This window comes from Jaculus jaculus, chromosome 1 (genome assembly GCF_020740685.1).
Source record: "Jaculus jaculus isolate mJacJac1 chromosome 1, mJacJac1.mat.Y.cur, whole genome shotgun sequence".
NCBI classification, from domain to species: domain Eukaryota; kingdom Metazoa; phylum Chordata; class Mammalia; order Rodentia; family Dipodidae; genus Jaculus; species Jaculus jaculus.
Genome location: NC_059102.1, coordinates 177,191,482 through 177,204,280, shown reverse-complemented (window position 1 = coordinate 177,204,280; position 12,799 = coordinate 177,191,482). Strand labels below are relative to the sequence as shown.

At 42.9% G+C, this 12,799-nt stretch overlaps 1 long non-coding RNA gene across 4 annotated transcripts in view; it reads left to right on the top strand.

The window, feature by feature from the left end:
* The first annotated feature begins 6,150 nt into the window (after positions 1–6,150).
* Positions 6,151–12,799, top strand: part of LOC123463770 — a 44,804-nt gene continuing 38,155 nt past the window's right edge. For all 4 annotated transcript variants that reach the window (XR_006639169.1, XR_006639174.1, XR_006639164.1 and 1 more), the window contains exon 1: positions 6,151–6,198. This is a non-coding gene — a long non-coding RNA (uncharacterized LOC123463770). The remainder of the gene's footprint in view (positions 6,199–12,799) is intronic.

Below are 12,799 nucleotides of genomic sequence, written 5' to 3'. Positions count from 1 at the left end.
TCTCAAGGATGGCATCTTCACCATCCCTTCACCCCTTTGTCTTCACTTGGAGCTGCCCTGAATCCCATCCCTCTCAACACTCACTTGGACAGTTAGTTCTTCCTGAAGGGAGTAGGCACAGCCCCCAGTTCTTTGGTCTGATCCTACAAACAGGCTTATTTTCCCTTCCCTTGTTTCTCTTTCCTTCCTACAATATAATTCAGTGTGGATGAACAGCTTCTTTGCTCATCCTCATAGGACCTCTACCAAATTCATACCATTTCTCTCTTTAGCTTCTTGGACAACCAGTAATGTTAGGTATCCAGGTCCAAAGTTCAGCACATATGCCCCTGGGTAACTTACCTGGTGTTAGTCATTAACCTGTGGAATTCCTGACCACTGGAAACTGTCCATTTCTGTGGTTCCCTGCCCCAAAACTAAAGGATATTTCCTTTCCTTCTAAGGCTTTTTTTTTTTTTTTTTGGCTTCTGAGTTTCCAATGTCATTATCTTTGCCAATCCCTTGCATGATGCAGGAAAAGGAGACCCTCCTGAGCATCTAGTGTACACTACAACCCCCCACAAACAGGCTTTATCCCAGGTTCCAGCCCACTCTCTCACTTAATTCTGCCATCATCTCCACCTCTATCTCCATAGTGTCCCAAAGCAAGCCATAGTTCCTTTAGCTCAACCAGTGGGAGACTGACAAATTTTTGGCATATTTTTCCAAACAATTAGATTCTATTTATAAGGGTCAGATCCCCTGCCTTAAGGTCCTGGACACAGGCTCCCTTCATATTGCAGAAGCCTTAAGTATTACTTTTCACCACAACCTTTGCCTTCTCTTCTCATCTATTACCCAATATGCTCAGCCCCTGTGCCCTGTCTTCCACCTCTCTTTGGTGCCTCTAATCTCTCCATTCTGTTCGTCTTCATCCCTCAGTGTCGCTGAACCTCTGCCTCCTCTTAATCCTGCCACTCTACTCACTCCAAACCCTCCCCTCCCTCCTGACCTCCAGCATTCCTGCACTGACATCTTAGACTCTATGACCATCCCATGGACAACATATTCCAGAAGTGCAAGACTGGTTTTTAGGTGGGAGCTCCTCTAAAGAGCCTCCCTACCAGGCTGGTATGCTGTTGTGGAGGGATACCAAGACACAGAATTCACTTTCCACAATGAAAGATCTTAGAGACCAATCCTCTCCCATCCCTGGCACTACCTCTCAGCAGGCACACTCATAGCATTAATTAGAATGTTCACTTTAGCCGAGCATAAACGTATGAACATATATACACTCCAAGTATGCTTACAATATTGTTCACTCAAATTCACTGATTTGGAAGAAATGGAGATAGCTCATGTTCAAGGAGACCCCAAGTGCAAACGGCAAGATTATTGCAAAGTTTCCAAGAGTCAGATTTCCCATTCACTAAAGTTGCTATTATCCATTGTTAATGAAACAAGAAAGACAGAAGCTAAGCTATATTTCATGTGGCTGTAGGCCAATATTTGGGCTCAACACACTGTCTTGGTCCGGGAAATACCACAGTGACCAGTGTCCTATGGCCATATCACCCTGAGCACCCTGATCTCAGAACACCCCACAACGCCCTTTTCTACTCGTCACTTGTCCCACCTTCTTACATTCGCACAGATCAATAGTAGGAAGGAGAAACCTTTAGGGAAACCTTCTGCTATCTTTCAGGAAAATTGTTTCTGCCCTCCCAGGTAGAAGACTTCCTCAAATAAATCCACACTGAATTGAAAGCTAACTCTCCCTCTCATTCAATTCCTTGAAACCCATATTCACTTAAACCCTCACCTGAAACTACTTTCAGAACTACATCTCTGAGTTGCATCGTATACCAGAAAACTAACCCTCAAACCATTCTTAGCCCTGGCTTTTCCACTTAGCAGTTCTGAGGTCATCTGCCTGCAGAGCTCTGCAACTTGATTCCACTCGCAAGCACCCTCGTAAATGACACCAGTACTTTCTGGTGCTGGTTGACACCTTCTCTGTCAGGACGGGTAGAGGCATTTCCTACAACTAACAGACAGCCTTCCATAGTCATAGCAAAGCTTCCAACCGAGATAACTCCTTGGTTTGGGGACCCATCCTCCATCCAGACAGATAATGACCTCAAATTTGTATGTCAAATTACACAGGCCATTAGCAAAGCTCTTAATGTCACATGGAAGTTCCACTGTGCTTGGGGTCCTCAGTCATCAGGAAAGGTGGAGCACAAAAATGGCCTTCTAAAGGACACCCTCACCACTTTTCACTCCAGCTTCATGGGGACGGGATCACCCCTGCTTCTTGTCTTATTCAACTCAGGGCCCTCTCTGACATTCCCCAACTACTTGGTCTCTTCGAACTGACATATGGCAGCCTCTTTTTGCATTCCTTACCTCTACCTCCTTACTTAATTCACCTACCTCACTAATAGATCTTGCTGAGCCATTTCTCCATACTATATGCTCTTCTCTGGATCATGCTGATTCCTGCCTACCCAGACGCATGGCTCAGTGATGCACCTCCATACTTCACTACAGGTTAGAGACTATGGTTTCCACCACACAAATGTGGACTTTCTCCATTCAACATGAGAGGAATCCTTCAAAAATTTTCTGATCACATCCATAGCTGCAGAACTCCAAGAATTGGGCTGTAGAGATGGATCAGAGGTCAAAGTCACTTACTTTCAAAGCCTGATGCCTGGGATTCTTTTCCACAGTGCCCACATAAAGCCAGATGCACAAAGTGGCAATTCTGAGCAACAAAAATAAGGGTGGCGATGTCACCATACCCAATTTTAAAATATATTACAGAGCCATAGTAACTAAACCAGCATGGTACTGGCACAAAAATCTACATGTAGATCAAGGGCATGGAACAGAATAGAGGACCCAGATATAAGCACACCCACCACATTATTGACAAAACTATTCACTGGAGAAAAGATAGCCTCTTTTATAAATGGTGCTGGGCAAACTGGAAATCCATGTGTACTAGCATGAAAAGAGATTATTATCTCTCTCAATGAAACTTTGAACCTGCTAGAGGAAAAAGTAGGGGCAAGACTTTAATATATAGGCCAGGACTTTCTGAATAGAACCCTAGTTGCTCAGGAAATAAGATCACAAATCAACGACTGGGGCCTCATGAGATGAAAAGCTCTGCACAATGAAGACACTGTGAATAGAGCCAAGAGGGAGCCTATAGAATGGGAGAATATATTTGCCAGCTATATACCAGACAGAGCATTAATATCTAGGATATATAAAGAACTCTCAAGACTAAATAAGAAATTAAACAACCCAATCAAAAACTGGACTATAGAGCAGAGTAGAGAATTCTCAAAAGAAGAAATACAAATGGCCAATTAGCATCTAAAACATCTTCTACATCCTTAGCCTTCAGGGAAATGAAAATTATAGAAATTTGAGATTCCATCTCACTCATGTCAGAATGGATACCATCAAGAAATCAGGGCCAGAGGGCTGGAGAGATGGCTTAGTGGTTAAGCGCTTGCCTGTGAAGCCTAGGGACCCTGGTTCGAGTCTCGATTCCCCAGGACCCACGTTAGGCAGATGCACAAGCGGGCACATACATCTGGAGTTTGTTTGCAGTGGCTGGAAGCCCTGGCGCACCCATTCTCTCTCTCTTTCTCCCTACTTCTCTGTGTCGCCTTCACAGAAATAAATAAAAATAAACAATAAAACATTTTAAAAAAAAGAACTCAGTGCTAGAGAGATGGCTTAGTGGTCAAGGGCTTGCCTATGAAGCCTAAGTACCCTGGTTTGAGGCTCGATTACGCAGGGCCCACCTTAGCCAGATGCACAAGGCGGCGCATTTTTCTGGAGTTCATTTGCAGTGGTTGGATACCCTCGCATGCCAATTCTCTCTCTCTCTCACTCTCTTTCTCTGCCTCTTACTTTCTCTATCTGTCACTCTCAAATAAATAAATAAAAACAAAAATTTTAAAAAAATAACAAAAGAAATCAAATGACAATAAATGCTGGCAAGGTGTGGAGAATGAGGAACATCTTTGCATAGTATATTCACAAACGACCTGTTGCAGTCAGGTTTACATTGCTGTAGAAATCACCCAACCAAGAGCAGCTTCTGGGAAAAAGAGATTTATTTTGGCTTACAGGCTCGAGGGGTAGCTCCAAGATGGCAGGGGAAACCGATGGCATGAGCAAAGGGTGGACCTCACCCCCTGGCCAATATAAGACAGACCACAGCAACAGGAGGGTGTGCCAAACACTGGCATGGGGAAACTGGATATAAAGCCCTTAAGCCCGCCCCCAACAATACACTCCCTCCAGGAGACATTAATTCCCAAATATCCATCAGCTGGGGAACTAGCATTCACAACACCTAGGTTTATGAGGGACACCTGAATCAAACCACCACAACTCATGTGAGCCAGATACACATCGTGGCACAAATCCAGTAGGATATCTGATACTTGTCCATGAGCAATGATAAAATCAAGGTAGCGGGCAAACCCATCACCTCAAATAGTTTCCATTTCTTCCATCTAACACTGTACCCATGAGCTATGCCTCCTGTTTCCATTTCTTACTACTGGGAAGATTCAACATTTTCTCTCCTACCTACTACTACTACAGGATATTTTACCTGCAGTCACACCACTGGGCCATAGACCTTACACCTCCTCTCTAACTGAATCTCGTTCTCTCCGATCTCAAAAGACATTTCCAAGGTAGAGGAGGGAAATGAAAACCTGAGGTGATACTGAGGCCCAAGGAAAGTGTCAAGTCCAGCAGCCTGGTCTCATTCCTCTCTTCCCTGTCTTTGATTTCTGGTCCAGCTGCAAACATCAGAGTGAGGCTCAACAGTGACCTCTAGCTGGTTAATCTTTCAGTAAGAACATTGTTGAGTTGGAGGGAACAGTGGAAATTCTGCCCCCAAACTACATCATACAAATTTCCACATTGGGCCAGAAAACAAAGCCCAGAAACTTGGGGTTGAAAGCCAGAAAACTCTTAATGGTGAGGTTATGAATTAGTGAGATTTTCTCCATAGAATAATTTCTGTTTTCTATTTTTTTGCAATAGAAGTGTAGTTAGAACAAAACATCATGCTTGACAGATTAATTCTCTATGTAGTTATACTCATGCATTTTTTTTAAGTTTAGTGATTTTCTTAGATTATAGACATAACTTAAGAGAAGGAAGGCAGAGCTCTTGCCCAAGGAGACTAGAGGGGTGCCTGGAGTGGAAACGTCCTCAGGTATTTTTGTCATTGTTTTGGTTTTCGAGGTAGGGTCTCACTCTAGCCCAGGCTGAGCGGGAATTCACAAGGTAGCTGTAATGCACAAGGTAGCGCGCGCATCTGGAGTCCCTCTGCAGTGGCTGCAGGCCCTGAGGTGCCCGGCCTCTCTCTCTCTCTCCCTCTGCTTGTACATGTATATATTAAAACCTATGATATTTTCTTTCCCTGACTGTTCATTTCCAGTGCTCAGCCTGGCTCTCAGGTCTCCGGCGGCCTCTCTGACCAGGGAAGGAAGCCCGCACAGCCCCAGGACGTTCACTGTCAACAGGAAGGAGGCGGCTCGGCAGGAGGCCAGGGTTAGGGTCCTTCCTCCCCGGAGCCCCGCTGCTCAGGTGACCCCGTCCCGGGCAGCAGCCGGGCCCCGCCCGTGGCGTTGCCTGGGAACCCGCGGGCGTGGGCGTCCGGGCTCCGGGCTTCCGGGCCGCGCGGGCGCTGGCGGGGCCGGAAGCGGCGGGAGGAGCGCTTTGGGTCTCGGGCGCACGGCGGCTGTGTGGGCAGCGTGCCCGTCGTGGAGCCGCTCCTCTGCTCTCCTCGGCGCCGCTTCCCGGGACCCCGGCCGTGGGGACGGTGCGTGCGGTCCGGTCCCTCGCTCGGCAGCCGCGGAGACCCGAGGAGAGCCGGGGTTCTGCCCGAAGTCCCCGCACGACTCGCGCCCTGGCCGGGGAGAGCCGCCTCCCGCGCAGCTGCGGCTTCACCGCGGCCCCTGCCGACTGCTCCGCGCCGTCCGTCCCGCCGGGTCGTTTCCGGAGCGGCCGCCGGCACGTGCTGCGGCCGGTGCTGTCCGCGCGCCCGGGGCGCTTGGGGACGAGCGGACACCGGGCCTGCGCGCGGCCCCTGATCGTGGCCCCGGGCAGGGGCAAAGCGACCCGGTTCCCGGCGGTGAAGTCTGCGGTGGGATCTCTCAGGCTAAGGTAGGCTCCCCGTACTTCGGCCCCCGTTTCTTAGCTCCCTCCCCCCTCTGCCCCGTCTCCAACTTTTCCTTGCGAAGAGGGTTTTCCCGCTCGGAACCTGATGGAATATATATGTGTGTGTATATATATCTATGGCGTTGACAGTACTTTATTTTTAAAAGTAGTTAGTATTGGGTCTTACAAAGTGTGGGCAGAAAATTAACATCTATTTTGGAAACGTAAAGAACTTCATGTGAAATGTAAGTTACTCAGAAATAGTCCGAATTAACCCCTGGGTCTATTTCTCATGCTTCAAGCGGTTCTGACTTTTCTGCTTGAAAACTGGGTTCCATCTGTATGTGTTTTGAAGCCTGCTTTTCCTCCTGGACTTCATGGCCACGTTCCAGGGCTGCACCTGCCTAACTCTTCGCAGCTGTACACGTGGTCTGCTCCTCTCCTATGCACTGCACAGACCAAAGCGGCCTTGGAAGAAACCCCCAAACCTTCCCCTCTTCTCTGAAGTTCTATAGTGCTCCTTTAAGTAAAATTTTGGTTCCTAACTTGAGCCCTAAGTAATTCTCTCTGTAAAATGTGTGGCAATCCTCAAAGTAGAAAAAAACCCAAAGCAACCAATTTTCTCTTTCTCCTTCCTGCTCCATATAAGGAATATATTTCTCGTAACATCTGCTGTACGTTCTGTTGTTTTCTTTTTTTTTAATTTTTAAAATTTTTATTAGCATTTTCCATGATTATAAAAAAAATCCCACCGTAATTTCCTCCCTCCCCACCCCCTACACTTTCCCCTTTGAAATTCCATTCTCCATCATATTACCTCCCCACCACAATCATTGTACTTACATATATACAATATCAACCTACTAAGTACCCTCCTGCTTTCCTTTCTCTTCCCTTTATGTCTCCTTTTTAACTTACTGGCCTCTACTACTAAGTATTTTCATTCTCATGCAGAAGCCCAATCATCTGTAGCTAGTATCCACATATGAGAGAGAACATGTGGCCTTTGGCTTTCTGGGCCTGGGTTACCTCACTTAGTATAATCCTTTCCAGGTCCATCCATTTTTCTGCAGATTTCGTAACTTCATTTTTCTTCACCGCTGAGTAGAACTCCATTGTATGAATGTGCCACATCTTCATTATCCACTCATCAGTTGAGGGACATTAGGCTGGTTCCATTTCCCAGCTATTATAAATTGAGCAGCAATAAACATGGTTGAGCACGTATTTCTAAGGAAATGAGATGAGTGCTTTGGATATATGCCTAGGACTGCTGTAACTGGGTCATATGGTAGATCAATCTTTAGCTGTTTTAGGAACCTCTACACTGATTTCCACAATGGCTGGATCAGATTGCATTCCCACCAGCAGTGTAGAAGGGTTCCTCTTTTTCCACATCCCTGCCAACATTTATGATCATTTGTTTTCATGATGGTGGCCAATCTGATAGGAGTGAGATGGAATCTCAATGTAGTTTTAATCTGCATTTCCCTGATGGGTAGTGATGTGGAACATTTTTTTAGATGCTTATATGCCATTCGTATTTCTGCCTTTGAGAATGCTCTATTTAGCTCCATAGCCCATTTTTTGATTGGCCTGTTTCATTCCTTATTAGTTAACTTTTTGAGTTCTTTGTATATCCTAGATATTAATCCTCTATCAGATATATAGCTGACAAAGATTTTTTCCCATTCTGTAGGTTGCCTTTTTGCTTTTTTCACTGTGTCCTTTGCAGCGCAAAATCTTTGTAATTTCATGAGGTCCCAGTGATTAATCTGTGGTTCTATTGCTTGAGCAATTGGGGTTGTATTCAGAAAGTCTTTGCCAAGACCAACATGTTGAAGGGTTTCCCCTACTTTTTCCTCTAGCAGTTTCAGAGTTTCAGGTCTGATGTTAAGGTCTTTAATCCATTTGGACTTAATTCTTGTGCATGGAGAGAGAGAAGAGTCTATTTTCATCCTTCTACAGATATATATCCAGTTTTCCCAACACCATTTGCTGAAGAGGCTGTCTCTTCTCCAATGAGTATTTTTGGCATTTTTATCAGATATCAGGTGGCTATAGCTACTTGGGCTTACATCTGGGTCCTCTATTCTGTTCCACTGATCTACATGTCTGTTTTTGTGCCAGTACCAGGCTGTTTTTGTTACTATGGCTCTGTAGTATAGGTTAAAATCAGGTATGGTGATACCACCAGCCTTATTTTTGTTGCTCAGTATTATTTTAGATATTCGAGGTTTTTTTGTGATTCCAAATGATTTTTTGGATTGTTTTTTCTATTTCCATGAAGAATGCCTTTGGAATTTTGATAGGGATTGCATTAAATGTGTAGATTGCTTTTGGTAGGATTGCCATATTCACAATATTGATTCTTCCAACCCAGGAACAGGGGATGTTTTTCCACTTTCTAGTGTCTTGTGCAATTTCTTGCTTGAGTGTTTTAAAGTTGTCATTGTAGAGATTCTTTACTTCCTTGGTTAGGTTTATTCCAAGGTACTTAATTTTTTTTTTGGATGCAATTGTGAATGGGAATGATTCTCTGATTTCACCCTCTGTGTGTTTGTTGTTAGCATATATGAAGGCTACTGATTTCTGTGTATTTCTTTTGTATCCTGCTACATGGCTGTAGGTTTTGATCAGCTCTAACAGTTTGCTAGTAGAGTTTTTAGGGTCCTTTATGTATAGAATCATGTCATCTGCAAATAATGATAACTTGGTCTCTTCCTTTCCAATTTGTATCCCTTTTATGTGTGTCTCTTGCCTTACTGCTGTGGCTAAGACTTTCAGAACTATATTAAATAAAAGTGGGGACAGTGGACTCCCTTGTCTTGTTCCTGATTTTAGTGGAAAAGCTTGCAGTTTTTCCCCATTTAGTAATATGTTGGCTGTAGGCTTGTCATAAATAGCTTTTATTTTATTGAGATATGTTCCTTCTATTCCCAGTCTCTGTAGGACTTCTATCATGAAGGGATGTTGGATTTTGTCAAATGCTTTCTCTGCGTCCAATGAGATGATCATGTGATTTTTGTCCTTCAACCCGTTTATATAATGTATTACATTTATAGATATGCATATGTTGAACCATCCCTGCATCTCTGGGATAAAGACTACTTGGTCAGGGTGAATGATGTTTCTGTTATATTCTTGTATTCTGTTTGCCAATATTTTGTTGAGGTTTTTTGCATCTTTGTTCATGAGGGAGATTGGTCTGTAATTATCTTTTTTTTTTTTTTTTCTATCGTTGCATAGTTTTGGTATCAGGATGATGCTGGCCTCATACAAGGAGTTTGATAGAATTCCTTCTTTTTCTCATTTCCCGGAAAAGCTTAAGAAGCAATGGTGTTAGCTCTTCCTTAAAGCTCTGCTAAAATTCAGAAGTGAATCCATCTGGGCCTGGGCTTTTTTTAGTTGGGAAATTACTGATAACTGTTCGGATCTCCATGTTTGTTATAGGTCTATTTAAGTGATTAATCTCATTTTGATTTAATTTAGGTAGGTCATATAAATCAAGGAAATCATCCATTTCTTTCAGATTTTCATACTTTGTGGAGTATATTCTTTTATCGTATGTCCCTATGATTTTTTGAATTTCTCTGGAATCTGTTGTGATGTTACCTTGTTCATCTCTGATTTTATTCATATGTGTCTCTTCTCTCTTTCTTTTGGTCAGATTTGCTAAGGGTTTATCAATCTTGTTTATCTTTTCAAAGAACCAACTCTTTGTTTCATTAATTCTTTGGATTTTTTGTTTGTTTGTTTCTATTTCATTAATTTCTGCCCTAATCTTTATGATTTCTTCCCACCTACTGATTTTTGGTTTGCTTTGTTCTTCTTTTCCCAAGGCTTTAAGGTGAAGCATTAGGTCGTTTGCTTGCGACCTTCCTAATTTCTTAATATAGGCACTTAAGGCTATAAATTTACCTCTTATAACTGTGTCCATTGTATCCCAGAGATTTTGATATGTTGTGTTCTCATTATCGTTTGACTCTATGAATGTTTTGATTTCCTTCTTGATTTCTTCATTGACCCATTCATCATTTAGTAGTGTATTGTTTAGTTTCCATGATTTTGTGTATGCCCTATAGCCTTTCTTGCTGCTGATTTGTAGTTTAATTCCATTGTGGTCAGAGAGAATGCAAGGAATTATTTCAATTTCCTGAATTTGTTAAGATTTGCTTTGTGTCCTAATATATGGTCTATTTTAGAGAATGTTCCATGTGCTGCTGAAAAGAATGTATATTTTGCAGCCTTTGGATGAAATGTCCTGTATATATCTGTTAGGTCCATTCCTTCTATGACCTCATTTAGTCCAGATGCCTCTCTGTTTATTCTTTCCCTGGATGACCTGTCAATTGATGAGAGTGGGGTGTTAAAGTCACCCACCACCAATGTGTTTGGTGTTATCTGTGACCTTAGTTCTAGTAGTGTTTGTTTGACGAATTTGGGAGCCCCCATGTTAGGTGCATATGTTTAGGATTGTAATGTCCTCCTGTTGGAGTGTGCCCTTAATCAATATAAAGTGACCTTCCTTATCTTTCTTGACTAACGTCGGACTAAATTCTACTCTGATATTAGGATAGCAACCCCTGCTTGTTTTCTAGGCCCATTTGCTTGAAACACTGTCTTCCAACCTTTCACCCTAAGATAATGTCTATCCTTTGTAGAAAGGTGAGTTTCTTGGAGACAACAAATTGTAGGATCCTGCTTTTTAACCCAGTCTGCAAATCTATGTCTTTTCGTTGGGGCATTGAGACCGTTGATATTAAGAGATATTATTGAAAGGTGTGTATTTATGTTTGCCATTTGTGTGTGTGTGTGTGTGTGTTACTGGTTCTACCTGTGCTGTGTTCTGTTAACTGGTATTTGAGTATAGCTTGTTTTTTCTAGGTTCCTTATATGTGTGCTTTTCCTTTTCTTCAGCATGGAGGATTCTATCAAGTATTTTCTGTAGAGCTGGTTTTGTCTTCAAATACTCCTTTAACCTGCTTTTGTCATGGAATGTCTTTATTTCTCCATCTATTTGAATGGATAACTTTGCAGGATAAAGTAACCTTGGTTGACAGTTGTTATCTTTCAGAACTTAGAATATATCACTCCAAGCCCTTCTGGCTTTAAAAGTTTGTGTTGAATAATCTGCTGTAATCCTGATGGGCTTGGTTTTGTAGGTAACTTGATTTTTCTCTCTAACTGCTTTCAATATTTTTTCTTTGGTTTGTGTGTTTGGAAGTTTGATTATAATATGGCAAGGAGAGGTTCTTTCTGGGTTTTGTCTGGCTGGGGTTCTAAAGGCTTCCTGTATCTGTATTGGCACCTCTTTCCCAATTTGGGGGAAATTTTCCTCTATGATTTTGTTGAAGATGCCTACTATGCCTCTGGAGTGGAGTTCTTCTCCTTCTACTATGCCCTGAATTCTTATATTGGATCTTTTCATAGTGTCCCGAATATCTTGAAATTCCCACTCATACTTTTCTATAAGTTTGTCTTTCTCTTTGTTGGACTGCATTAGGTCTGCCACCTGGTCTTCTAGCTTAGATATTCTGTCCTCTCCCTCATCCATCCTACTGTTGAGATTTTCTACAGAGTTTTTTATTTCATTAACTTTGTTCTTCATTGCTAGTAATTCTGACTGGTTTTTCTTTATTATTTTTATTTCCATATTTATGTCTTGTATTGCCTTCTTTATTTCATTAAATTGGTGTCCTGCCTCTTCTTTGATTCCTTTGATTTCCTCTTTGATTTCCTCTTTGATTTCTTCTTTGATTGTTTTCATGTGTTCTTTGACCTCTTTGAACATATTTATAATTATTCTTTTGAACTCTTTCTCAGGCATTTCCTCTAACTCTTTCTCACGGGAGGACATTTCTGATGCATTAATACTTTTAGGTGGATTTATATCGTCTTGCTTTTTAGTGTTTCTTGTGTTATAATGTATATATTTTTGCATCTTGGATTAAGTTAATGCTTGGATTTTCTAGCTAGCTGTGTATTCTTAGCTGTATCAATTGATTTGATGTAATATATTTTCAGGGTAGGACCTTAAGGTATTAGGTGTGGCTCTTAAGACTCTCAGAGTATCTACAAAGATGTTCTTAGGGGTTGAGTTTCCCTGCTATAGGAGTATTCAAGCAGGCTGAGTGGAATAAAATACAGGTAGATTCTAAAATTTAACTAAACACTGTACACATTCAATCAAAAACAGCCCCGAGTATGTATGCAAGAGTAGTTATTATAATGACCAGATCCTCTATCAACAAAGAGGTTTAGATTTCTGGTCTGTTGAGGGATCCAAGTCAGCTTGTGACCATGTGAGACCCTTCCCTGGTGCAATCCCAGTTACCTTGGGTGATTTTGGTCTCAGTCAAGTTGCTGCCTGGGTCGTCGGGCTGCTATTCTGATTTCTGGAGCTGGGCACTTGCTTTTCCTACGGGGCAAAACCGAGCCGCTGCTGCTGCCTCTGCTGCTGCCATAGCTGCCACCACTGGAGCCACCACCGCTGCTGAAGCTGCCGCTGCTGTGTCCACCGCCGCTGCTCCCCCCGAAGCCGCTGCTGCGGGATCTGCCGCCACTGCCGCTCCTGGGTCCGCTGCTGCTGGGGCCGCTGGTACTG